Raw genomic sequence first — 24,576 nt, forward strand, 5'->3', positions numbered from 1 at the left:
TGGACGCGCACAAGTATTTATAGATCAGAAACACGAGACACAAAAGCAAATAGCCAATCCATTAATTCGAAAACGAAACTGAAACCAGCGGGTACAATTAAACCGTTGAGAATTTTTACTGCAGCGCTATCGCCAACGATCGCAGCTGACGTGGTCGTTCCGAACGAGCACTTCATTCCACTTCGTTCTGCGGCGGGCGTCGACTCTCCCGAACACTCGGCTGTTCTTGTGCGAGTGACTGACTGCCAAGTCCGCTCTCCCTCCGGGACGTTTGACGACATGGAACCGTGCGTACACCTACAGCAAAGCCAGCGACGCGCCAAGGAATTTGGGCCTACGACCCTTCCAGATGTACGCCGCCGGCTTTGTTCTGGCCCGCAAGGACATGTTGGGGTCTGCAGAGGCCAGCAGGGCGGTCACTTCCAAGCTGCCCGTGCTCCTGCTGCCGACGCTGCCTGTGCTCCAGCTGCTGACGCTGTACACGCCCCTCCTTCTGACGCTGTCCTGTGGTCTCGGCGACAGCGCCTCGGAGAACCCTTCGTACCAGCCGTTGCGGGTACTCCGGCGGTGGTGTTCACGGCCAGGGGCGCCCACGACTCGGCCACCGAAGGCGGTGCGCGTCTGCGGGGCCACATCAAAGGAGTACCAGTCGGTGCAGATGTCACCCGACCCTCTGCCCTGGCTGCTTCCAGGAGCCGACTCAAGGGAACCCGTGCCGAACATTCTCCGTGGAAGCGGTGCTGCACGGAGCTGGCTGGACTCTCCCCGAAGCTCCGACAAGGGCCCCTTGAGTGAGAAGAGCTTCGGTGATTTGAACGCTTGGCCGGGAGTCCTTGGAGAACTCCATCTTATTTTTGATTCGCTTAACCTAGTCGTTTCTTTATTTTTCGTTATTTGGTATAAAATTAATCGATGGTATAAGGCCTTCTCTGCCTGAATTCATGCCCCTGAGGGGTAAGCTTCGTTGTGACACGTTGTAGACGTGTTACGTGCAATCTGCATGGAAGCCTCGTCTTGCGCTCTGCGTGGTTGTGCGCATTTACTTCACGACTATAGTCTTTTCGCTTCATTCTCTCTTGTCTTCGCGAGTCTTACTACCGCTTTTTCACGAGCTTACTTCTCTTTTTTCTCCCAAGGGCTCACATTTTGTCTTGTTGTTCTCCTATTTATTTCTCTCTAGTTTATCATTTCGTTTTATCTCTACCCGCATTTCTTTAAAGCCGCCGCGGTGGCTCAGTGGTTATGGTGCTCGGCTGCTGACACGAAAGACGCAGGTTCGATCCCGTTCGCGGCGGTTGAATTTGTTTGGAGGAGAAATTCTAGAGGACCGTGTAATGTGCGATGTCAGTGCACGTTAATGAACCCCAGGTGGTCGAAATTTCCGGAGCCCTTCACCACGGCGACTCTTATAACCTTAGTCGCTTTGGGACGTTAAACCCCATAAAACCAAAATCAAACCATTTTTTTAAAACCTCTCGTCAATCCGCTCTTCTTTCTCTACTATCCTTTTCGCCTTTCTTCCTACTCTACTCTCAATCCCCCTGCTTGTTTATTTTCCCCATTCCGCTCATTTCTTCCTCTCCCATCCTCAACCCCCTGCCTGGCCTGAAGGTCGTTTTACTGTAGTTACGCTGTAGTTACGCAGTGCAGGTTGAGCTGCCTGGTGCCAGTGCCTCCCCCCAGGACACCTCCTCCGTAGAGGCCTCCCCCCCGGAGTGCCCGCACGAGAGAGGTCCTCGGTACTGGAGAAGGTGCTTTTCACGGCCAGCCAGCAACTGCAGACTACCACCTCCCGCACCAGCACTCCCACTCCACCGGTGCACCCCGACGATTCTCTCCTCTCCTCCTCCGGCCAGGGCTCTGCAGAGGTAGGTACCGAGCCTTCGCTTGCTCACCCTTCCCCTTCCGTTGCAGCCAGCTAGAACCAACGCGGAGCAGGTGGCTTGATCCAGGTGAACCGCAAAGCCAGGCGCCAGGCTGCTCGCCCCGGCTCCCGGATTGCCACCGTCCTCTTACAACCCCTCAAGAGGTCCTTTTCTCTCCGAAACGTCGTTACGGAGGACTTCAGTGCCTACCTGTACTCCCTGCCTGGCGTCATGGAGGTAAGGATCAACCACAAGCGTAACATCATCGCTGCGGACGTCTCTACCACGGAGTCCAGGGCAGCCCCTCCTGGGCCTCAGCTCCCTACTGTTCCTCCCGTTCCGGGCTTTTGAGGCCTCCCGCCTGGATGGCTTCATCGGGGCCATCTTCGGCGTTGACAGAGAGGGACATCGCAGACACCATCGAGGCCTCTGTCGACATCCTAGGCATCCGGAGCCGTGGCCACGTAGTCACCGTCCGCTTCTCGGGCGCCGCCTCCCCCCCCCCGGACCAGATCCAGATCGCAGGGACACTGTTCCGGGTTCTGCCCATTCAAGGGCTAGCCCTTGCTTTGCTCTCAGTGTGGGGGCTTTAACGACGTGGCCGCCTCCTGCACGCGACCACTGCGCTGCACTTTCTGCAGTGGCCCCCACCATCACAGGGACTGCACGGCTGATGCCCCGAGATGTCTCCACTGCGGCGGTCGCCACTGCACGGAAGATCCTTCCTGTCTTCGCTGGAAGAAATAGAGCAAGGTGACGACTGCTCTCCACAGCACTGCGGACCCTGAGGACCGCCGGGCAGCCATGGCCCGGATTTGTCACCAGCAGCAGCCCTCCAGGGCACCAGGGCCCCGGTCTTCCAGGGTCATCGGAGGGCTCAGCTATGCCAAGGCCCTGCAGTCACGGAGCTTCAGACCCTCCCGTCCTGCGGCCAAGGTCGCAGACCGGATGCCAAGCAGACGGCGCCTGGTGCACTGCGGCTTGCCGTCCAGGCCCCCCTACCAAAGCTCCCCACTAACTAGGGGGCACGCCAGCTATGCATGGCTGCCCTCGCTGCCGAAAGCCCTGCCATTCACCATCATGGCTCGCCGTAACAAAGCCCTCTGACTGCCTCAGGTCATGCAGTGGAACGTGAATTCCCCGCGTGCCCGTCGGGCGGACCTAAAAGATCTTGTCTTGCAGGACTCCCTGGGCAATGATGTGATGGCACTCCAGGAGTGACGCTAACTGCCGTGACTGCAGTGACGCTAACTGCCCGGACGAGGCCCACCCCTAGGAGAGACCCCGCACGGCCATCTACATCAGGAATGGGATTCACCCCGCAGTCCTGGCAGTCGATGACCCTTACTTGGGCCACGTGGAGATCTGCGCTGTGCGTGTCCCCATGGGCAACACGGACACCACAGTGGCCTCTGTCTACCTACCTCCTTGTGTGGCTTGGGATCCTTCCTGCCTTACGGCCCTTCATGCACGCCTCGGTAAGGATGTCCTAATCTGTGGAGATTTCAGCTCTCATCACAGGGATTGGGGCAGCCGAACCACGACCACCAGAGGCAGGAAGATCCTAGGTGCCATCACTGCAGCCAGTCTTAGGGTCCTGCAGCCCACGGCCCCTACTTTCATCCGACCGGGACGCTCGTCCATTGCCGACCTCGCCTTGCTGTCGGATGCCTGCCATTACTCCTGGGATTGAGCACCGGACTCCCTGGGCGTGGACCACTTCCCAGTCGTCCTAAACCCTTCCACCCGAAGGCGTCGGAAGGAAAAAGTGCATAAAATCACTAAGTGGCCCCTGTTCAGGGATCTCGCAAAGGACATCCCCCATGCAGATGACTTCCTGACCCTGCTGGGCAAGTGTGCGCAAAGTGCCAGCGTGTCCTGCTCGACCCCAGTGGAGGCCCCTGCCCCTGACCTCCGCCAGCTGGGCCTCCCAGCTGCCAGAAGACGGGCCGAGCGGAAGGAGGACAGCACGCCGCTGCCGGAGGACTGGACGGCCTGCGGACGGATCGATGCTGTCTGCCGTCGCCAGGCCAACCGCCATGCTCGGGAGGGTTGGGCTGGCGTCTGCCAATCCATCTGCTTGGTTCGGCAGTCGGCGTCGGCCTGGCGGCTCCTGCGGTCCCTGCTCTAGGTCGCAGTCAATCGCCACCCAGTCCATGGTGCTGCCATTGGCCGCGGTGTATCCTACCAGGCACTTGCGGAGCAGCTGGCCGACCACCTCACCACGGCAGCCCACCCGGGGCCACGCCCCCACTGGGACCTCCTTCCCAGTGCCCAATTCATTGTCCTCCCGTCCTAGGAGGTTTTGTTGGCGCTACCTCCTTGTGGAGCGACCCGATCACTCCCCACGAGCTCCACTGCTCCAAAAAAAAGAGCGCTCCTGGAGTGGACGGGCTCACATTGCAAATGCTACGGAACTTGGATGCCCCGGAAAAGGCCCGACTGCTGACCGTGTTTAACGACATCTGGTCGAGCGGCATCCTTCCGCAGAGCTGGACAACAGCCATCGTGGTCTCCATCCTCAAGCCCGGCAAGCCCTCTCGGGAGCTGTCCTCCTACAGACCTGTCTCATTGACCTCAGCCGCCTGCAAGACCATGGAGTCGGCGGCCCTCGAGCGCCTTACCTGGATCGCTGAGGCCACCAACTTCCTCCCTGAGAAGCAGACAGGATTCCGCAGGCACCGCTGCACCGTGGACTCCATCGCGGACGTGGTGTCATCCCTCGAAGAAGCGAAGCACCAAAGAGATGTCGCCCTCCTTGTCCTCCTGGACGTCCAGTCGGCCTTCGACGGTCTGCCCACGGCACCATCGAGATGGCCTTGGACGAGCTGGGGGTGACAGGAAACCTCCGACGGTTCATAACCTCCTTCCTGTCCAACCGTACTATGCAGGTCCGGGTTGGCCGCGCCCTGAACTGTCCTCACCCCATCACCACTGGGGTTCCCCAGGGTTCGGTCCTCAGCCCTTTCCTCAACTTGGTCATGGCAGGTCTTCCTCGCTCCAACCGGCAGGACCGCCACCACAGGGTCTTTTGCTCTGTGTACGCTGACGATTTGGCTCTTTGGGTCCGAGCTCCGAGCAGGCAGATCACCTCTGCTATACAGGCCCTCGAGCGTGCCCTCAACGTGGTGCAGCAGTTCCTGGCGACCAAGGGGCTGTCTCTGTCAGCCACGAAATCAGAGACTTTCTTTTTCCATCCGAGGAGAGCACGAGCCACGGCTCGGATTGCTACCCTCAAGAGATATGGCACTAACCTCCTTTGTAAATCAAAGGTGAAGTACCTTGGCCTCACCATCGACCACTGGCTCACCTGGATTCCTGCTGACAACGCCGTCCTGTCCCACATGGACGGAGTCGGCAAAGCAGTCCTATCCCTCCTTCCCCGAGGCAACGGCTGCACCCGCACATAGGCCATCCGACTCTTTGAGGCAGCGGCGACATCAGCCATCCTCAGATATCCTCTACGCCCTTTCCCTAGTCACCCTCCAGAGCACTCGCCTTAATCGCATGGAACTCTCCTGCAGGAAATGGATCCGCCGTTTCCTGGGTGTTCCACTGCGATCGCAGGTCCCGGCAACGCTGGCAGAGGCGGGCGTCTATCCGCTGAACCTCCTACTCCTCCAGAGAGGCCTGACTCACACGGACCAGCTCACCCACGTTCGTGACGGCGGGGCCCTCCGTGCTCGTCTGCAGGCCAATCCCAACTCTAGGATGGGGAAGCTCCACGCTCTCCACATGGAGGCAATTGGCCCTCCCAAGGCTCATCCAGTTCTCCCCCCTCCCAACCCGACTTCCTTTCCTGGTCACCATGGGCCTTGACGGAGTAACCAAGCGTCACTCCCCTGCCGCTGAACTTCGCCAGACCACCGGAGCCTTCCTGGAAGAGTGCAAAGGGTCCACTCTCCTCTTCACTGACGGCTCGGTCCTGCCAGCAACAGGGCAGGCAGCCGCTGCTCTGGCAGCGCCCCAACTGCAGCATACCCGGACCTGCAGAATGTCCTTCCCGGGCAGCTCCACAGCCGCTGAGCTGGCAGGACTCCACCTGGTGGCGGACTTCATCGGGACCACTGTTCCCCCTGGCCCCGTCGCTGTTCTGTGTGACTCCCGGCCTGCCCTTCAGCTCCTGAGCAGGCCCCATATCTTCAAGACATCGTCGACTGTCCTGCGTTCCCAACTGCATGCCCTAGAGGATGCTGGCTACCAGGTGTCCCTCCATAGGGTTCCTGGCGACGCCGGCATCCAGGGACACGAGGATGCCGACTCCCTCGCCAAGGCGGCCCACAACGATGGGTCGCCTGTGACTGCCAAAGTAGCCCCGCACGACTTTGCCCGCAGCTACTAAGGCAGATGGTAAGGTAACAGCACCCTGAAGGCGTATCGCTACGTGCCGGCCTTTCCACCGTCGACAAAATCCCCCGCAGGGAACGTGCCCTCCTGCTGCGACTCCGGATCGGCTGTTCGTGGACGTCGACGCGAAAGTTAGTAGTTGGTAGAGCCCCCTCCCATGCCTGTCCACCGTGCGGCGATGCAGGTAGCCTGGGACACATGTTGCGTGCCTGCCCAACTTTTGACCTGCCCCGCAGTCGCCTCTTTGAAGGTTACCGTGCCCTCGGCCTCCCAGCAGACACGGATCACCAGCTGCTATTCCCGGCCCGGAACCACCTATCCCCTGCCGGGTCCTACTGGGGCTACCTCTAGGAGACCGGCTTTGACACCCTCCTCTAGTCCCGCGGAGGCCTGGATCCACAGCCCCTGCGGATCTGTGACCTCTAGGACATTCGGTACTCCCTTCCGCGTCCTGCTGGCCTGCAGTGAGGAGACCTGCCAGGACACATTCCTCGATGCCTGCAGACACCTGGACCTGCGGCCCCTTGGACCTGGATCCTGCTAGACTTTCGGGACCTCCCAGCCTTATGAAGATCTAGAAGACCGACGTCGCCTTGACCGATGCTTGCACACCGTGCCAGTGCATCGTGGTTCATCCCCCCAGCCCGGTGCTTGTACACAATCCCAGTGCGCCGAGGCTTCCCCTCCGCAAGCTGTTGCGGTGGCGGCGCGATTTCAAGACCCCCCCCCCCGCGAGGACAGGACCCGATGTTCTGTTGTGATGTTCGATGTTCGTGATGTTCGAAATGGGCACGTGCGGAACGTAACGTCGCGGTATAGCAGTCGCCGCTCCACGGCAAATCTCAATGGCCATAGAAACGGTTCTCGTGTTTTACGCGAAGCTTGTGTGGCGCCATTGGATTCTCCGGAAATACAATTTGATAAATCTAAAGTGAGCGTTGATGTGCAATTTCTATAGTGATAGGAGGTCTTTAGTAGTTACTAAAGGGCAGTTACATTGTCTTGAAAAGACGCTGCCTTTTCTACGATGTGCTATCCCAGTTTCGTAGCGGTCTGGCAATCCTGATACCACCGGCGTTTCTGTCTTCTGCTATGGAAGGTATAAAGCTAATGCGCTTTAATCAAGACCAATGCGATTTTTATATAATTGACAAGACATGTTTTATTGCTTGCATAAAAGAATTCATCTCAAACCATTGTTACGACCACATGGGGTTTTATGCATGCACTGACATGACGTTGCCTACCTAATTATGCCAGTCGATTGAGCCGATTTTTTCAGGCCGAAAAAAGTGGTCTCAAGCCGTTTGATACAGAAAATTGCGGCTGTTTACATCGCCGTATACGCGGCTGGGCCCGCGAGCAACGGTGTAGCAGGGTGCATAAAGGCGGTTTTGACGTGCGGGACGACTTGATTTGACGTTTTGACTTAGGAAGGAGGCTCCACAGTCGCTGCGCGATGAACTCTTCGTTGAACTGGGAGGTGTGCGCTGTCAGTGGCACGGGAAGTCCCTTGCGCGATGCGCTTTTTCGCCGCCGGTGGGTTTTAAGGCACCGTAGGAAATGAAGTAGACGTCGGCGTAGCCCAACCGACTGTGAGAAAATGTTTGCGGTGAGTTGCGGAGACCACTATCAAAGTTAAGTCGCAGAAGGTGCGCGCTATCCGGCGAGAACCCAAGACAAGGTGGTGGCGTAGGAGGGCTTTTTTCGCTTAAATCTCCCCCCCCCCCCCAGCATCCCGGCGTCGTCGGGTCATCCGAGGATCATCCGAAGGGAACTGCAGCGACACTAAAATGAACATGCTGAAGCGGGCGGCATCAGTTGGTTACGGGGCAGAAGAGTGATTCTTCCCACAGTGACCGGGCGTGCCGGCTCTCATTTCCCGCTCTCAGGTTGCAAGCTCCCAGCAGCTGAACCGGTCTGCTCCCGTATGTCGGCAGTTCTTGCAGTGCGACGATTGATAGTCGCCTGGTATTTTCTGATCAAAAATAATTAGAACCACGCATCACCCTTAGAGCACATTTGCCGTCGATAGCTGGCGCCGACCGAGAACACAGGTAAGGCCGGTTTACACTGGCAAGTCGCAGAGGTCGTGCGACAGGTTTAAACCGATTAGTTACGCTTCCTCCCTGCTTTTCAAGCGCTTCGGAAACCGTAACTAATTGACCGAAATCGGTCGCGCGACGTATGCGCTTGCCAGTGTGAACTGGCCTTAAAGTTACCCTCGTCCAATTTCGAATCGAGAGCACCTTGCAAACTGATCTCGGCCAACCCGTAGCAATCACTGCCCTCAAACAGATTTTTCGCGGAATTAAGACGGCCGCAGGCTATCTTGATACCACATAGTGTGTCAAAAAAAAGAGGACAGCGTCGAATCAGCTGTTTTTTTTCTAGCTACCATGTTTACGATGGCTGAATATGTGGGTACATGGATATGGCTGAAAACTTTCAATCGGGTGGCAGCTCACGCAACCTAGGCGACGCTTTTGCGCCGTCAGCGCACCCTCGTGGCGGCAAAAGTGACTGAAGAGCATACTTAATTGCAAAACTAAGTACGCTTCTTGTTTTGCTTCATGTTGTTGAGCTTGAAACATAGCTTGTTATCACAATAAAACATTGTTCATTTTATTCAAGGTGTGTTTACAGCAAAACTTTAGCATACGGTCCCTTATCATGCAAATAAATGCTTCCGGGGTGGAGCCCTGCTACTAGCCACCGCAACATTGGGGCTAATTGGCTGATTCCGCGGTCAGCGTCTCGCGGTGTCGTCATTTTGACGTCACGCTCTCAAAATTGAGACAAAAATTGAGAGCAACTCGGAATCGCGACGCGGGTCGTTAAGGAAAGGGTCCTGGCGAACGTACACCCTTAAAGGACGATGTGAACAATGCCATTTCTTTTGACCAGTTCCAAAGATTCGTATTATTCGAAGTCTAATAGTGTAAAAAAATTCTTATTCTTGCTTGAGGTCACTCTTCGTCATTCTAGTCAGTACTGAACGTGGAAATCAATGGTGCATCAAATTTTCCAGTCCAGTATGACTACTTGGCCTCCCTGAGTACAAAGTCAATAAGGAGGGTCCAAGCGTCTCCCACCTGAAAGGGTCACTGACTTTCAGTATAACTGTTCAGGCTCCCCGAGATTCAAGCCAGTCAACTTTCAATAAGGCTCATCGGCCTCTCCCAGCTTAAAGCCACAATGAAGTGCAGGCGTCTCCGTCCTAAATATACGACTTAGTAGAGCTCCATGACGCAGTATGGCTCAACTGCGCAATCAATCAAACAGTGCCATGCGCTATTTTCCTTTTGCAATGAATCAAGTAATTTCTCTCTCACTGAGGAGTGAACACACTTTCCGTCGCCGCTTTAAAAATCTTTATCATGCAATCCTATTTCCGGTTTGCTTCTGTTACTACCATATACGACGCATTTATAGGAGATGTCAATATTAGAGTCATACACGAAAATCTTTCCCAAAGGGTTCCTTTCAGTTGTATGGAATGTCATCATCGAATTGCGATGGCACTAAAGTAGATGATATAAAACACTTCAGCAAATGCCGGACACTCCAGGAGCAGGGACTTTTTCCGGAGCGACCTGGAACACTATGAAACGACGTAGAAAAGCTAAAATCGGCAGTAATGGAAAACTTTAGCTTACTACTAATCGCAAAGCATGTCAGAAACTATTTTGAAACTGGAGGAAGATCCGATTTTCATTTGGACATGGACAACTGATTTGGCCAGACTACGACTGCGCACTCTGTGACCACTGACGCAGTTAATTGGACGCGCAGAAGCGTTTATATATAACAAGCACGATACACAAAAGCAAATAGGCAATCCATCAATTCGAAAGCGAAACTGAAACCAGTTGGTACAACTAAACCGCTGAGAATTTTTGCCGCAGCGGTATCGCCAACGATCGCAGCTGACGTGGACGTTCCCTCAAGCTCTTCATTCCATTTCGTTCTGCGGCAGGCGTCCGCTCCCTCGAACACTCCGCTGTTCTTGTGCGAGCGACTGACTGCGAACTCCGCTCTGCCTACGGGATGTTTGACGACATGGAACCGTGCATCATTCTGCATCAAAACCAGTGACGCCCCAAGCAGTTTCAGCCAACGAGCCTTCCAGATGTAAGCTGCCAGCTTTGCTCTGGCCCGCGAGGACATGTTGGGGTCTTCAGAGGCCAGCAGGGCAGTGACTTCCAAGCTGCCCGTGCTCCTGGTGCCGACGCTGCCTGTGCTCCAGCTGCTGACTCTGTACAGGCCCCTCCTGCCCACGCTGTCCAGCGCTCTCAGCGGCGGCGTCTCCGAGAACCCTTCCTACCAGCTGATGCGGGTTCTCCGGCTGTGATGTTCAAGGCCAGGGGCGCCCACGACTCGGCCACCGAAGGCGGTGCGCGTCTCCGAGACCACTTTGAAGGAGCGCCGCTCGATGCAGATGTCGCCCGTCCCTCTGCCCTGGCTGCTATCCGGAACCGATTCAAGGGTACCCGAGCCACACTCTCTCCGAGGAAGGGGTGCTGCATGGAGCTGCCTGGACTCTCCCCGAAGCTCCGACTGGCGCCCCTTGAGTGAGAAGAGCATCGGCGATTCGAACACTGGCCAAGGAGTTCTTGGAGAACTCCATCTTATTTTTGATTTGCTTAACTTGGATGTTTCTTTATTTTTCGGTATATGGTATAAAAATATTCGATGGTATACAGCCGTCTCTGCCCGAATTCATTCCCCTGGGGGGTGAGCTGCGTTGTGACACGTTCTAGAGGTGTAACACGTTCACTCTGCATGGGAGCCTCGTCTTTCGCTCTTTGTTGTTGAGCGATGGTATTGCAATGATGGCCAGGCTCGGTAGTAAGTTAATGCAGCTCGGGTCGCACATTGGGAATCAGCACGTGACGAGGCGGATCACGGGACTAGCCCAGAATCAAGCAATACTCGGCTGCAGTGGTGGCTTGCCACGTTCGCTCTTTGGCTTTGACGTTCTACTACGGAGCCTAAGGTCGCGGTCGCATTTCGCTAAAGGCCACTGATCTCCACTAGGGGAGCTGGATGCCGCATCGGGCGCCCGAAAGTGAAGCCACCGGAAGTAAGCCGTCTTGTCCCGGAAGTCAGCCTTTGGCAGTGCATGAAATCGGACCTCAGCACGGTTTTTTAGTTCCAGTTTTGTTTTCCCACTTAGCATTTATTCTTTCCGTCGTTTTTGTCTTTTTACAAGACAATGCCTACCTGTTGCGTTGTCAACTGAATGAGGATACCAGCGCAGTCTTCGCGAAAGACGTTTCAAAAATAAGGGTCCATTGCATCGCAATAGGAAGACACTAGCAGACGGCAGCGCGTCGCTACACGCAGCAAGTATGGAGCCTCGTCTACTCGGCTCGGTGACGTCTCGTTTGCCTAGCTTCACCAACTCTGCTCTGTACTGTGATGCTTGTTCCCACGTTATGCTATTAATGGGCGATAAACATAAGAAATAATAGGTGGAAACATTCACCAGGCATCTGACTTTGCAGCGACCATCTTACCGAATTATGTGTAGACCGAACCAGAGCGAGGGCCAGGTTACTATCTGGTGAGGTGTCGAAGGTGTTCGGTTGGTTCACGTTAGCGCCTCCAAAAGGTATGGTACTGCTTTTTCGACGGAGCGTGTCATGTACTGTTCCGTATTGTTGCAAGTTAAGCCTGAATTGACTTTAATTCGTGGTGCTTGGTGCTGTTGACTTCTAACAGAGCTTTTCACGCGCGCTGCAGCATTCGTCTTTCTTGCCAGTCGTACCTCCCGCGCTGCGCCTTTTCTTTGCTACACGAAACTTCGGTTTTAAGATGACCTAGCCTCATCGTCAATCCACTACTTCTCCTTGACGATCGGAAGACACGAACCAGACAAGAATATAGTGTTTAATGCACGTACCCCTTTGCCACGGCAGGGTGAGACCTGCATGCCTGTTTTCTTCGGTTTCCCTGAAATTACAGGGTTCTGCACACAATGCTCACATTTCTCCCATTCAGCTTGCTTGTTCCTTTCATATAACAGCATACATTACACGAGAACGACGCAAAAAAACTGAGAACGAAAGGGCGAAAGACGCGACTTTTTGCATTGAAATACACAGCAGACACCCGACTTCCGGGACAAGCCGTCCAACTTCCTGTGGCTTCACTCGCGCTCGTCTCGGAAAGCGGGAATGCGGCATCCAGCCACCTAGTGGAGATCACTGCTGAAGGTGAATGGAGAAATTTCACTCGTGCTTTGCAGTGCGCCCACCTCCCTCCCCACCCAAGAATGGCGTCGAAATGCGCTTGTGTAGAACGTAAGGTCGCGGTATAGCAGTCGGGGCTACACGGCAAATCTCAATGGCGATTGAAACGATTTTCGTGTTTTACGCGAAGCTTTGTGGCGCCACTGGATTCTGCACAAACAAGATTAATTTTATAAATCTAAACTGAGTGTTGATGTGGAATTTTTTTAGTGGTAGGAGGTCTTTAGTTGTTATTAAAGGCCAGGTGCGTTGTCTTGAAAACACAGTGCCTTTTGTACAATGTGCTGTCCCAGTTTTGTAGCCGTCTGGCAACACTGATACCACTGGCGTTTCTGTCTTCTGCGATGGAAAGTATAAAGCTAATGCGCTTTAAACCAGAACAATGTAATTTTTATATTGTTGGGGAGACTTTTTTTTTTACTCGCACAAAATAATTCAAGTCTTGAAGTCGAATTCCTCTCAAACCATTGTTACGACCACACGGGGACTTATGCAAGCACTGAAATGACGTTGCTTACCTAATTATGCGGGCCGATTAAGACGATTTTTTTAGAGGGAAAAAAGTACTCTCAAACCGTGTTGACGTGCGGGACTAGTTTTTCGGCGTTTTGACATAGGAAGGAAACTGCACAATCGCTGTGCGACAAACTCGCCGTTGAATTGGGAGCTGTTCGCTGTCAGTGGAACGGCAAGTCCTGTGCGCGCTCCGCTTTTCGCCGCCGGTGGCTTTCAAGGCAGCGTAGGAAATGAATTAAACGTCTGCGTAGCCCAACGGAATGTGAGCAAGTGTTTACGGAGGGCTGCGGACACCACCGTAAAAGTTAAGTCGCAAGGTGCGCGCTTTCCAGAGAGACCCCATGACAAGGAGGCGGCGAAGGAGGACATTATTCGCTTAAACTTTCACCACTGCAGCATCCGCGGCGCCGTCGGTTCATCGGAGGATCATCCGAACGGAACGGCAGGGACACTAACACGAACAACAAGTGCTCAGCGTGAAGCGGGGGGCATCAGTTGGTTACGGGGTAGAAGAGTGACTGTTCCCACAGACCGGGCGTGCCTGCTCTCATTTCCAGCTCTGAGATTGCAAGCTCCCAGCAGCTGCACCAGTCTTATCCCGTAGGTCGGCAGTTGCGGCAGTGTGATGATTCATTGTCGCCTGGTATTTTCTGAACAAATATAAATAGAACCACGCATCGCCCTTAGAACACATTTGCCACCGCTAGCAGGCAGCGACCGAGAACAGAAGATAGGCGGGGTCACACTGGCAAGTCGCGGAGGTCGCAGGACAGGTTTAATCGAGTAGTTAGGCTTCCTCCCCGCTTTTGAAGTGCTTCGGAAACCCTAACTAATTTGACCGAAATTGTTTGCGCGATGTTTGTGACTCGCCAGTGTGAACTCGCCTCAAATTTGCCTTCGTAGATTTTCGAGCCGAGCGCACCTTGCAAATTGATCTCGGCAGACCCCTAGGGATCATTGCCTTCAAGCAGATTTTTCCGTGTACTTAAGACGTCCGGACAGTATCTTGATACTACATAATGTGTCAAAAAAAAAAGGAGACAGCGCCGAAACAGCTGTTTTTTTTTTCTGGCTGTGATCTTTACGATGGCTGAATACGTGGGTGCATAGATAAGGCTGAATCCTTTTAATCGGGCGGCAGCTCACGCCAGCTAGCAGACGCTTTTGTGCCGTCAGCGCACCGTCGCGGCGGAAAATGTGACTGAAGAGCATACTTAATTGCAAAACTGATGACGCTTCTTGTTTTGCTTCATGTTGTTGAGCTTGAAAGTCTGTTACCAAAATAAAACATTGTTCATTTTATTCACGGCTTTTTTACAGCAAAACATTAGCATACGGTCACTTGGCATGCAAATAAATGCTTCAGGGGTGAACGCCTGCTACTTGGCACCGCAACCTTACTGCTGATTGACTGATTCCGCGGTCAGTGTCTCGCGGTGTCGTCACTTTGACGTCACGCTCTTAAAATTGAGACAGAAATTAAGAGCAACTCGTAATCGCGACCCAGGTCCTGAACGGTTCTCGCGAACGTACAGTCATTGACAAAATTTTTCGAGATGCCTAAAGCGGCATTTTCTAGCTGCCTTTGCGCCACTAGGCGGCGCAGTCGCCGCGTGAGGGCTGCGCGTGCCGATGACTACGTGCATGCGCGTCCTATATTCTTCCGCTTGCCTGTCTGACAGCTCGTTTCAAGTGAGCAGCGGCTTTTCTGAGCTTGGCCGCTGGTGGTCACTTTTCGCTGCTTACGCTCGTCAGGAGCCATACTGCCGCCCTACACGGCGCGTGTCCAGGCGACTGTAATGCCAGTGCGCATTCACGGCGGCCGTCTCATTTATGGCGTATTTTTATATTAGCCAAATGAAGCGCTGACTATTTTTTTCCTTTCTCTAATCATTCTACAATTCCTAAAAATTCCACAAAAAGATGCTGTGGCGTTTCGCAAGCGTGACTGCTGGGGTGCGATTACGAGCTTTTGTCTCAATTTTGAGACTTTGACGTGAAAATGACAAAACCGCGAGACGTTGACCGCGGAATCAACCAATTAGCAGCAAGGCTGCGGTGACTAGTAGCAGGGCGCCACCCAGGAAGCATTTAGTTGCGCAATCTCAAAATTTTGTCCATGACTGTGCACCCGTAAAAGACGATGTGGACAATGCCATTTCTTTTGACCTGTTCTAAAGATTCGTATTATTCGAAGTCTAATAGTCTACCAAAATTATTTATTCTTGCTTGAGGTCATTCATCGTCATCAGTACTATACGTGGCAATCAATGGCGCATCAAATTTTTCTGTCCAGTATGGCTACTTGGCCTCCCCGATTACAAAGTCAATATGGAGGGTCCAAGCGTCTCCCTCCTGAAAGAGCCACTGACGTTCAGTATAATTGCTCAGGCTCCCCAAATTTTGAGCCAGTCAACTTTCAATAAGTCTTCTCGGGCTCTCCTAGCTTCAAGCCACAATGAAGTGTAGGCGTCTCCGTCCCAAATATACGACTTAGTAGAACTCCACGATGCAGTTGGCTCAACTGCGCAATCAAATAGTGTCACACGCTATTTTGCTTTTGCACTGAATCAAGGAATTTCTCTCTCATTGAGGAGTGAAAACACTTTCCGTCGTCGCTTTGAGAAAAGCTATATCATGCAATCCTACTTGCTGTTTGCTTCTGTTGCTATCATATACGACGCATTTATAGTAGACGTCAATCTTCGAGTCACACACGAAAATCTTTTCGAAACGGTTCCTGCCACTTGTGTGGAATGACATCATCGAATTGCGATGGCATTATAGCAGATGAGAGAAAAGACAACTTAAGCATCCGCCGGATACTCCAGGAGCAGCAACTTCTTCGGGAGGGGCCTGGAACACTATAAAACGACGTAGAAAAGCTCATATCGGAAATAAAAGAAAAATTCAGCTAACTACTAATCACAAAGCTTGCCAGAAGCTTGCTTGAAACTTCAAGATCCGATTTCACTTTGGACAACTGATTTCCCCAGATTACGACGGCGCATACTGCGACCACAGACGCAGCTAATTGGACGCGCACAAGTATTTATAGATCAGAAACACGAGACACAAAAGCAAATAGCCAATCCATTAATTCGAAAACGAAACTGAAACCAGTGGGTACAACTAAACCGTTGAGAATCTTTGCTGCAGTGCTATCGCCAACGATCGCAGCTGACGTGGTCGTTCCGCTCGAGCACTTCATCCCACTTCGTTCTGCGGCGGGCGTCGACTCTCCCGAACACTCCGCTGTTTTTGTGCGAGTGACTGACTGCCAAGTCCGCTCTCCCTCCGGGACGTTTGACGACATGGAACCGTGCGTCAACCTACAGAAAAGCCAGCGACGCGCCAAGGAATTTGGGCCTACGACCCTTCCAGATGTACGCCGCCGGCTTTGTTCTCTCCCGCAAGGATATGTTGGGGTCTGCAGAGGCCAGCAGGGCGGTCACTTCCAAGCTGCCCGTGCTCCTGCTGCCGACGCTGCCTGTGCTCCAGCTGCTGACGCTGTACACGCCCCTCCTTCTGACGCTGTCCAGTGCTCTCAGCGACTGCGCCTCGGAGAACCCTTCGTACCAGCCGTTGCGTGTTCTCCGGCGGTGGTGTTCACGGCCAGGGGCGCCCACGACTCGGCCACCGAAGGCGGTGCGCATCTGCGGGGCCACATCAAAGGAGTGCCAGTCGGGGCAGATGTCACCCGACCCTCTGCCCTGGCTGCTTCCAGGAGCCGACTCAAGGGAACCCGAGCCGCACTTTCTCCGTGGAAGCGGTGCTGCACGGAGCTGGCTGGACTCTCCCCGAAGCTCCGACAGGGGCCCCTTGAGTGAGAAGAGCTTCGGTGATTTGAACGCTTGGCCGGGAGTCCTTGGAGAACTCCATCTTATTTTTGATTCGCTTAACCTAGTCGTTTCTTTATTTTTCGTTATTTGGTATAAAATTAATCGATGGTATAAAGCCTTCTCTGCCTGAATTCATGCCCCTGAGGGGTAAGCTTCGTTGTGACACGTTGTAGACGTGTTACGTGCAACCTGCATGGAAGCCTCGTCTTGAGCTCTGCGTGGTTGTGCGCATTTACTTCACGACTATAGTCTTTTCGCTTCATTTTCTCTTTTCTTACTACCGCTTTTTCACGACCTTACTTGTATTTTTTCTCCCAAGGGCTCACATTTTCGCATGTTGTTCTTCTGTTTATTTCTGTCTAGTTTATCGTTTTGTTTTATCTCTACCCGCATTTCTTTAAAGCCGCCGCGGTGGCTCAGTGGTTATGGTGCTCGGCTGCTGACACGAAAGACGCGGGTTCGATCCCGGTCGCGGCGGTTGAATTTCTTTGGAGGAGAAATTCTAGAGCCCCGTGTACTACGATGTCAGTACACGTTAAAGAACCCCAGGTGGTCGAAATTTCCGGAGCCCTTCACTACGGCGTCTCTCATAGCCTTAGTCGATTTGGGACGTTAAACCCCATAAAACCAAAACCAAACCATTTCTTTACACCCCCTCGTCAATCCGCTCTTCTTTCTCTACTATCCTTTTCGCCTTTCTTCCTACTCTACTCCCAATCCCCCTGCTTGTTTATTTTCCCCATTCCGCTCATTTCTTCCTCTCCTATCCTCAACCCCCTGCCTGGCCTGAAGGTCGTTTTACTGTAGTTACGCTGTAGTTACGCAGTGCAGTTTGAGCTGCCTGGTGCCAGTGTCTCCCCCCAGGACACCTCTTCCGTAGAGGCCTCCCCCCCGGAGGGCCCGCACGAGAGAGGTCCCCGGTACTGGAGAAGGTGCTTTTCACGGCCAGCCAGCAACTGCAGACTACCACCTCCCGCACCACCACTCCCACTCCACCGGTGCACCCCGAGGATTCTCTCCTCTCCTCCTCCGGCCAGGGCTCTGCAGAGGTAGGTAGCGAGCCTTCGCTTGCTCACCCTTCCCCTTCTGTTGCAGCCAGCTAGAACCAACGCGGAGCAGGCGGCTTGATCCAAGTGAACCGCAAAGCCAGGCGCCAGGCTGCTCGCCCACGCTCCCGGCTTGCCACCGTCCTCCTACAACCCCTCAAGAGGTCCTTTTCTCTCCGAAACGTCGTTAAGGAGGACTTCAGTGCCTACATGTACTCCCTGCCTGGCGTCATGGAGGTAAGGTTCAACCGCAAGCGTAACATCATCGCTGCGGACGTCAACACGGAGTCCAGGGCAGCCCTCCTGGGCCTCAGCTCCCTACTGTTCCCCCCGTTCCGGGCATTTGAGGCCTCCTGCCTGGATGGCTTCATCGGAGCTATCTTCGACGTCGACCCAGAGGTGTCAGAGAGGGACATCGCAGACACCATCGAGGCCTCTGTCGACATCCTAGGCATCCGGCGCCGTGGCCACGTAGTCACCGTCCGCTTCTCGGGCGCCCCCCCCCCCCCCCAGACCAGATCCAGATCGCCAGGACAATGTTCCGGGTCCGCCCCTTCAAGGGCCAGCCCTTGCTGTGCTCTCAGTGCGGGGGCTACAACGACGTGGCCGCCTCCTGCACGAGACCACTGCGCTGCACTTTCTGCAGTGGCCCCCACAATCACAGGGACTGCACGGCTGATGCCCCCCGATGTCTCCACTGCGGCGGTCGCCACCGCGCGGAGGATCCTTCCTGTCACCGCTGGAAGAAACAGAGCAAGGTGACGACTATTCTCCACAGCACTGCGGACCCTGAGGACCGCCGGGCAGCCATGGCCCGGATTTGTCACCAGCAGCAGCCCTCCAGGGCACCAGGGCCCGGGTCTTCCAGGGTCATCGGAGGGCTCAGCTATGCCAAGGCCCTACAGTCACGGAGCTTCAGACCCTCCCGCCCTGCGGCCGAGGTCGCAGACCGGATGCCAAGCAGACGGCGCCAGCTGCACTGCGGCTTGCCGTCCAGGCCCTCCTACCAATGCTCCCCACTAACTAGGGTGCACGCCAGCTGTGCATGGCTTCCCTCGCTGCCGAGAGCCCTGCCATTCACCATTATGGCTCGCCGTAACAAAGCCCTCTCACTGCCTCGGGTCATGCAGTGGAACGTGAATTCCCTGTGTGCCCGTCGGGCGGACCTATAAGATCTTGTCTTGCAGGACTCCCTGGGCAATGATGTGATGGCACTCCAGGAGACTCGGAACCCTGCACATTCATCCCGCCTCCCCGGGTACACAGGGTTCTAGGACCGCTCCTGCTGCTCCCTCCAGGACTTCAGTGACGCGAACTGCCCGGACGTGGCCGACCCCTAGGAGAGACCCCGCACGGGCATCTACATCAGGAATGGGATTTTCCATACAGTCCTGGCAGTCGATGACTCTGACCTGGGCCACGTGGAGATCTGCGCTGTGCGTGTCCCCATGGGCAACACGTACACCACAGCGGCCTCTGTCTACCTACCTCCCTGTGTGGCTTGGGATCCTTCCTGCCTTAGGGCCCTTCATGCACGCCTCGGTAACGATGTCCTAATCTGTGGAGATTTAAACTCTCATCACAGGGTTGGGGCAGCCGAACCACGACCACCAGAGGCAGGAAGATCCTAGGTGCCATCACTGCAGCCAGTCTTACGGTCCTGCAGCCCACGGCCCCTACTTTCATCCGACCGGGACGCTCGTCCATTGCCGACCTTGCCTTGCTGTCGGATGCCTGTCATTACTCCTGGGATAGAGCGCCGGACTCCCTGGGCATGGGGCACATCTCCTATCGTCCTAAACCCTTCCACCCGAAGGCGTCGAAAGGAAAAAGTGCATAAAATCACAAAGTGGCCCCTATTCAGGGATCTCGCAAAGGACATCCTTCATTCAGATGACTTCCTGACCCTGCTGGGCAAGTGTGCGCAAAGTGCCAGCGTGTCCTGCTCGACCCCAGTGGAGGCCCCTGCCCCTGACCTCCGCCAGCTGGTCCTCCCAGCTGCCAGAATACGGGCCGAACGAAAGGCGGAGAGCACGCCGCTGCTGGAGGACTGGACGGCCTGCCGACGGATCGATGCTGTCTGCCGTCGCCAGGTCAACCGCCGTGCTCGGGAGGGTTGGGCTGGCGTCTGCCAATCCATCTGCTTGTCTCGGCAGTCGGCGTCGGCCTGGCGGCTCCTGCGGTCCCTGCTCTAGGTCGCAGTCAATCGCCACCCAGTCCTTGGTGCTGCCATTGGCCGCGGTGTATCCTACCAGGCACTTGCGGAACAGCTGGCCGACTACCTCACCACGGCAGCCCACCCGGGGCCACGCCCCCACTGGGACCTCCTTCCCAGTGCCCAATTCATTCTCCTCCCGTCCTTGCAGGTTGTAATGGCGCGACCCGATCACCCCCCACGAGCTCCACCGCTCCAAAAAGAAGAGCGCTCCTGGAGTGGGCGGGCTCACATTGCAGATGCTGCGGAACTTGGATGCCCCGGAAAAGGCCCGACTGCTGACCGTGTTTAACGACATCTGGTCGAGCGGCGTCCTTCCGCAGAGCTGGACCACAGCCATCGTGGTCCCCATCCTCAAGCCCGGCAAGCCCTCTCGGGAGCTGTCCTCCTACAGACCTGTCTCATTGACCTCAGCCGCCTGCAAGACCATGGAGTCGGCGGCACTCGAGCGCCTTACCTGGATCGCTGAGGCCACCAACTTCCTGTATGGATTCTGTATTTTTCTGGTGGTTTCTGCACAAGGTATTGCTAAAACAGTTTTTATTTTGTTTGAATGTTGGCACGAGTGTTGTGCACAATTTCAAATATCATGCTAAATTGTTTTCGCTCAAAGTGCTTTGTTCGTTTTTCTTCGTTAGTTTATGATTTGTTTATTTCGGAGTGCATCGCTACCAACTTTGTTGTGGGGTCAGGGGACCCAGCCAGGTACAGGTATTGTACCTTTTGTCCCCGGCCCTTAGTTTTCTGTACTGAGAACTAAAATGTTAATAAACTCAACTCAACTCCCTGAGAAGCAGACAGGATTCCGCAGGCACCGCTGCACCGTGGACTCCATCGCGGACGTGGTGTCATCCCTCGAAGAAGCGAAGCACCAAGGAGATGTCGCCCTCCCTGTCCTCCTGGACGTCCAGTCGGCTTTCGACGGTCTGCCCACGGCACCATCGAGATGGCCTTGGACGAGCTGGGGGTGACAGGAAACCTCCGACGGTTCATAACCTCCTTCCTGTCCAACCGTACTATGCAGGTCCGGGTTGGCCGCGCCCTGAACAGTCCTCACCCCATCACCACCGGAGTTCCCCAGGGTTCGGTCCTCAGCCCTTTCCTCTTCAACTTTGTCATGGCAGGTATTCCTCGCTGCAACCAGCAGGACCGCCACCACAGGGTCTTTTGCTCTGTGTACGCTGACGATGTGGCTCTTTGGCTCCGAGCTCCGAGGAGGCAGATCACCTCTGCCATGCAGGCCCTCAAGCGTGCCCTCAACGTGGTGCAGCAGTTCCTGGCGACCAAGGGGCTGTCTCTGTCAGCCACGAAAGCAGAGTGTTCCACTGCGATCGCAGGTCCCGGCAACGCTGGCAGAGGCGGGCGTCTTCCCGCTGAACCTCCTACTCCTCCAGAGAGGCCTGACTCACACGGACCGGCTCGCCCACGTTCGTGACGGCGGGGCTCTCCGTGCACGTCTGCAGGCCAACCCCAACTCTAGGATGGGAAGCTCCACGCTCTCTACGTGGAGGCAATTGGCCCTCCCCAGGCTCATCCTGTTCTCCCCCCCTCCCAACCCGACCTCCTTTCCAGGTCACCATGGGCCTTGACGGAGTAACCAAGCGTCACTCCCCTGCCGCTGAACTTCGGCAGACCACCGGAGCCTTCCTGGAAGAGTGCAAAGTGTCCACTCTCCTCTTCACTGACGGCTCGGTCCTGCCAGCAACAGGGCAGGCAGCCGCTGCTCTGGCAGCGCCCCAACTGCAGCATACCCGGACCTGCAGAATGTCCTTCCCGGGCAGCTCCACAGCCGCTGAGCTGGCAGGACTCCACCTGGCGGCGGACTTCATCGGGACCACTGTCCCCCTGGCCCCGTCGCTGTCCTGTGTGACTCCCGGCCTGCCCTTCAGCTCCTGAGCAGGCCCCATATATTCAAGACATCGTCGAGTGTCCTGCCTGCCCAGCTGCATGCCCCAGAGGATGCTGGCTACCATGTGTCCGTCCACTGGGTTCCTGGCGACGCCGGCATCCAGGGCAACGAGGACGCCGACTCCCTCGCCAAGGCGGCCCACAACGATGGGTCGCCTGTGACTGCCAAAATAGCCCTGCACGACTTTGCCCGGCAGCTACTAAGGCAGATGGTAAGGGAACAGCACCCTGAAGGCGTATCGCTACGTGCCGGCCTTTCCACCGTCGACAAAATCCCCCGCAGGGAAGGTGCCCTCCTGCTGCGACTCCGGATCGGCTGTTCGTGGACGTCGACGCGGCAGTTAGTAGTTGGTAGAGCCCCCTCCCCTGCATGTCCACCGTGCGGCGATGCAGGTATCCTGGGACACATGTTGCGTGCGTACCCAACTTTTGACCTGCCCCGCAGCCGCCTCTTTGTAGGTTACCGTGCCCTCGGCCTCCCAGCAGACACGGAGCACCAGCTACTGTTCCCGGCCCGGAACCACCTATCCCCGGCCGGGTCCTACTGGGCTACCTCAAGGAGACCGGCTTTGACACCCTCCTCTAGCCCCGCGGAGGCCTGGATCCACAGCCCCTGCGGACCTGTGACCTCTAGGACATTCGGTACTCCCTTCCGCGTCCTGCTGGCCTACAGTGACGACACCTGCCAGGACACATTCCTCGATGCCTGCAGACACCTGGACCTGCGGCCCCTTGGACCTGGATCCTCCTAGAGTTTCGGGACCTCCCAGCCTTATGAATATCTAGAAGACCGACGTCGCCTTGAACGACGCTTGCACACCGTGCCAGTGCATCGTGTTTCCTCCCCCAAGCCCGGTGCTTGCATACAATCCCAGTGCGCCGAGGCTTCCCCTCCGCAAGCTGTTGTTGCGGCGGTGGCGCGATTTCAAGACCCCCCCGCGAGGACAGGACCCGATGTTCTGATGTGATGTTCGATGTTCGTGATGTTTGAAATGGGCATGTGCAGAACGTAACGTCGCGGTATAGTTGTCGCGGCTACACGGCAAATCTCAAAGGCGATTGAAACGATTCTCATGTTTTACGCGAAGCTTGTGTGGCGCCATTGGATTCTGCGGAAATACAATTTATTTGATAAATCTAAAGTGAGCGTTGATGTGCAATTTCTTTAGTGATAGGAGGCCTTTAGTAGTTATTAAAGGGCAGTTACGTTGTCTTGAAAAGACGCTGCCTTTTCTACGATGTGCTATCCCAGTTTCGTAGCGGTCTGGCAACCCTAATACCACCGGCGTTTCTGTCTTCTGCGATGAAAAGTATAAAGCTAATGCGCTTTAATCCAGACCAATGCAATTTTTATATTATTGAGCAGACTAATGTTTTGTTGCTTGCATAAAAGAATTCATCTCAAACCATTGTTACGACCACATGGGGTTTTATGCATGCACTGACATGACGTTGCCTACCTAATTATGCGAGTCGATTGAGCCGATTTTTTGAGGGCGAAAAAAGTGGTCTCAAGCTGTTTGATACAGAAAATTGCGGCTGTTTACATCGCCGTATACACGGCTGGGCGCGCGAGCAACGGTGTAGCAGGGTGCATAAAGGCGGTTTTGACGTGCGGGACGAGTTGATTTGACGTTTTGACTTAGGAAGGAGGCTCCACAGTCGCTGCGCGATGAACTCTTCGTTGAACTGGGAGGTGTGCGCTGTCAGTGGCACGGGAAGTCCCTTGCGCGACGCGCTTTTTCGCCGCCGGTGGGTTTTAAGGCACCGTAGGAAATGAAGTAGACGTCGGCGTAGCCCAACCGACTGTGAGCAAATGTTTGCGGTGAGTTGCGGAGACCACTATCAAAGTTAAGTCGCAGAAGGTGCGCGCTATCCGGCGAGACCCCCAAGACAAGGTGGCGGCGAAGGAGGGCTTTATTCGCTTAAATCTTTGCCCCCCCCCCTCCCCAGCATCCCGGCGTCGTCGGGTCATCCGAGGATCATCCAAAGGAAACTGCAGCGACACTAAAATGAACATGCTGAAGCGGGCGGCTTCAGTTGGTTACGGGGCAGAAGTGTGATTCTTCCCACAGTGACCGGGCGTGCCGGCTCTCATTTCCCGCTCTGAGGTTGCAAACTCCCAGCAGCTGCACCGGTCTGCTCCCGTATGTGGGCAAGTCTTGCAGTGTGATGATTGATAGTCGCCTGGTATTTTCTGATCAAAAATAAATAGGACCACGCATAGCCCTTAGAGCACATTTGCCGTCGATAGCTGGCGCATACCGAGAACACAGGCAAGGCCGGTTCACACTGGCAAGTCGCAGAGGTCGTGCGACAGGTTTAAACCGATTAGTTACGCTTCCTCCCTGCTTTTCAAGTGCTTCGGAAACCGTAACCAATTGACCGAAATCGGTCGTGCGACGTATGCGACTTGCCAGTGTGAACTGGCCTTAAAATTGCCTTCGTCCAATTTCGAATCGAGAGCACCTTGCAAACTGATCTCGGCCGACCCGTAGCAATCACTGCACTCAAACAGATTTTTCCGCTGAATTAAGACGGCCGCACGCTATCTTGATACCACATAGTGTGTCAAAAAAA

The sequence above is a fragment of the Amblyomma mixtum genome, chromosome 3 (genome assembly GCF_055824585.1).
Source record: "Amblyomma mixtum isolate Tamu chromosome 3, ASM5582458v1, whole genome shotgun sequence".
In the NCBI taxonomy this organism is placed as follows: Eukaryota; Metazoa; Arthropoda; class Arachnida; order Ixodida; family Ixodidae; genus Amblyomma; species Amblyomma mixtum.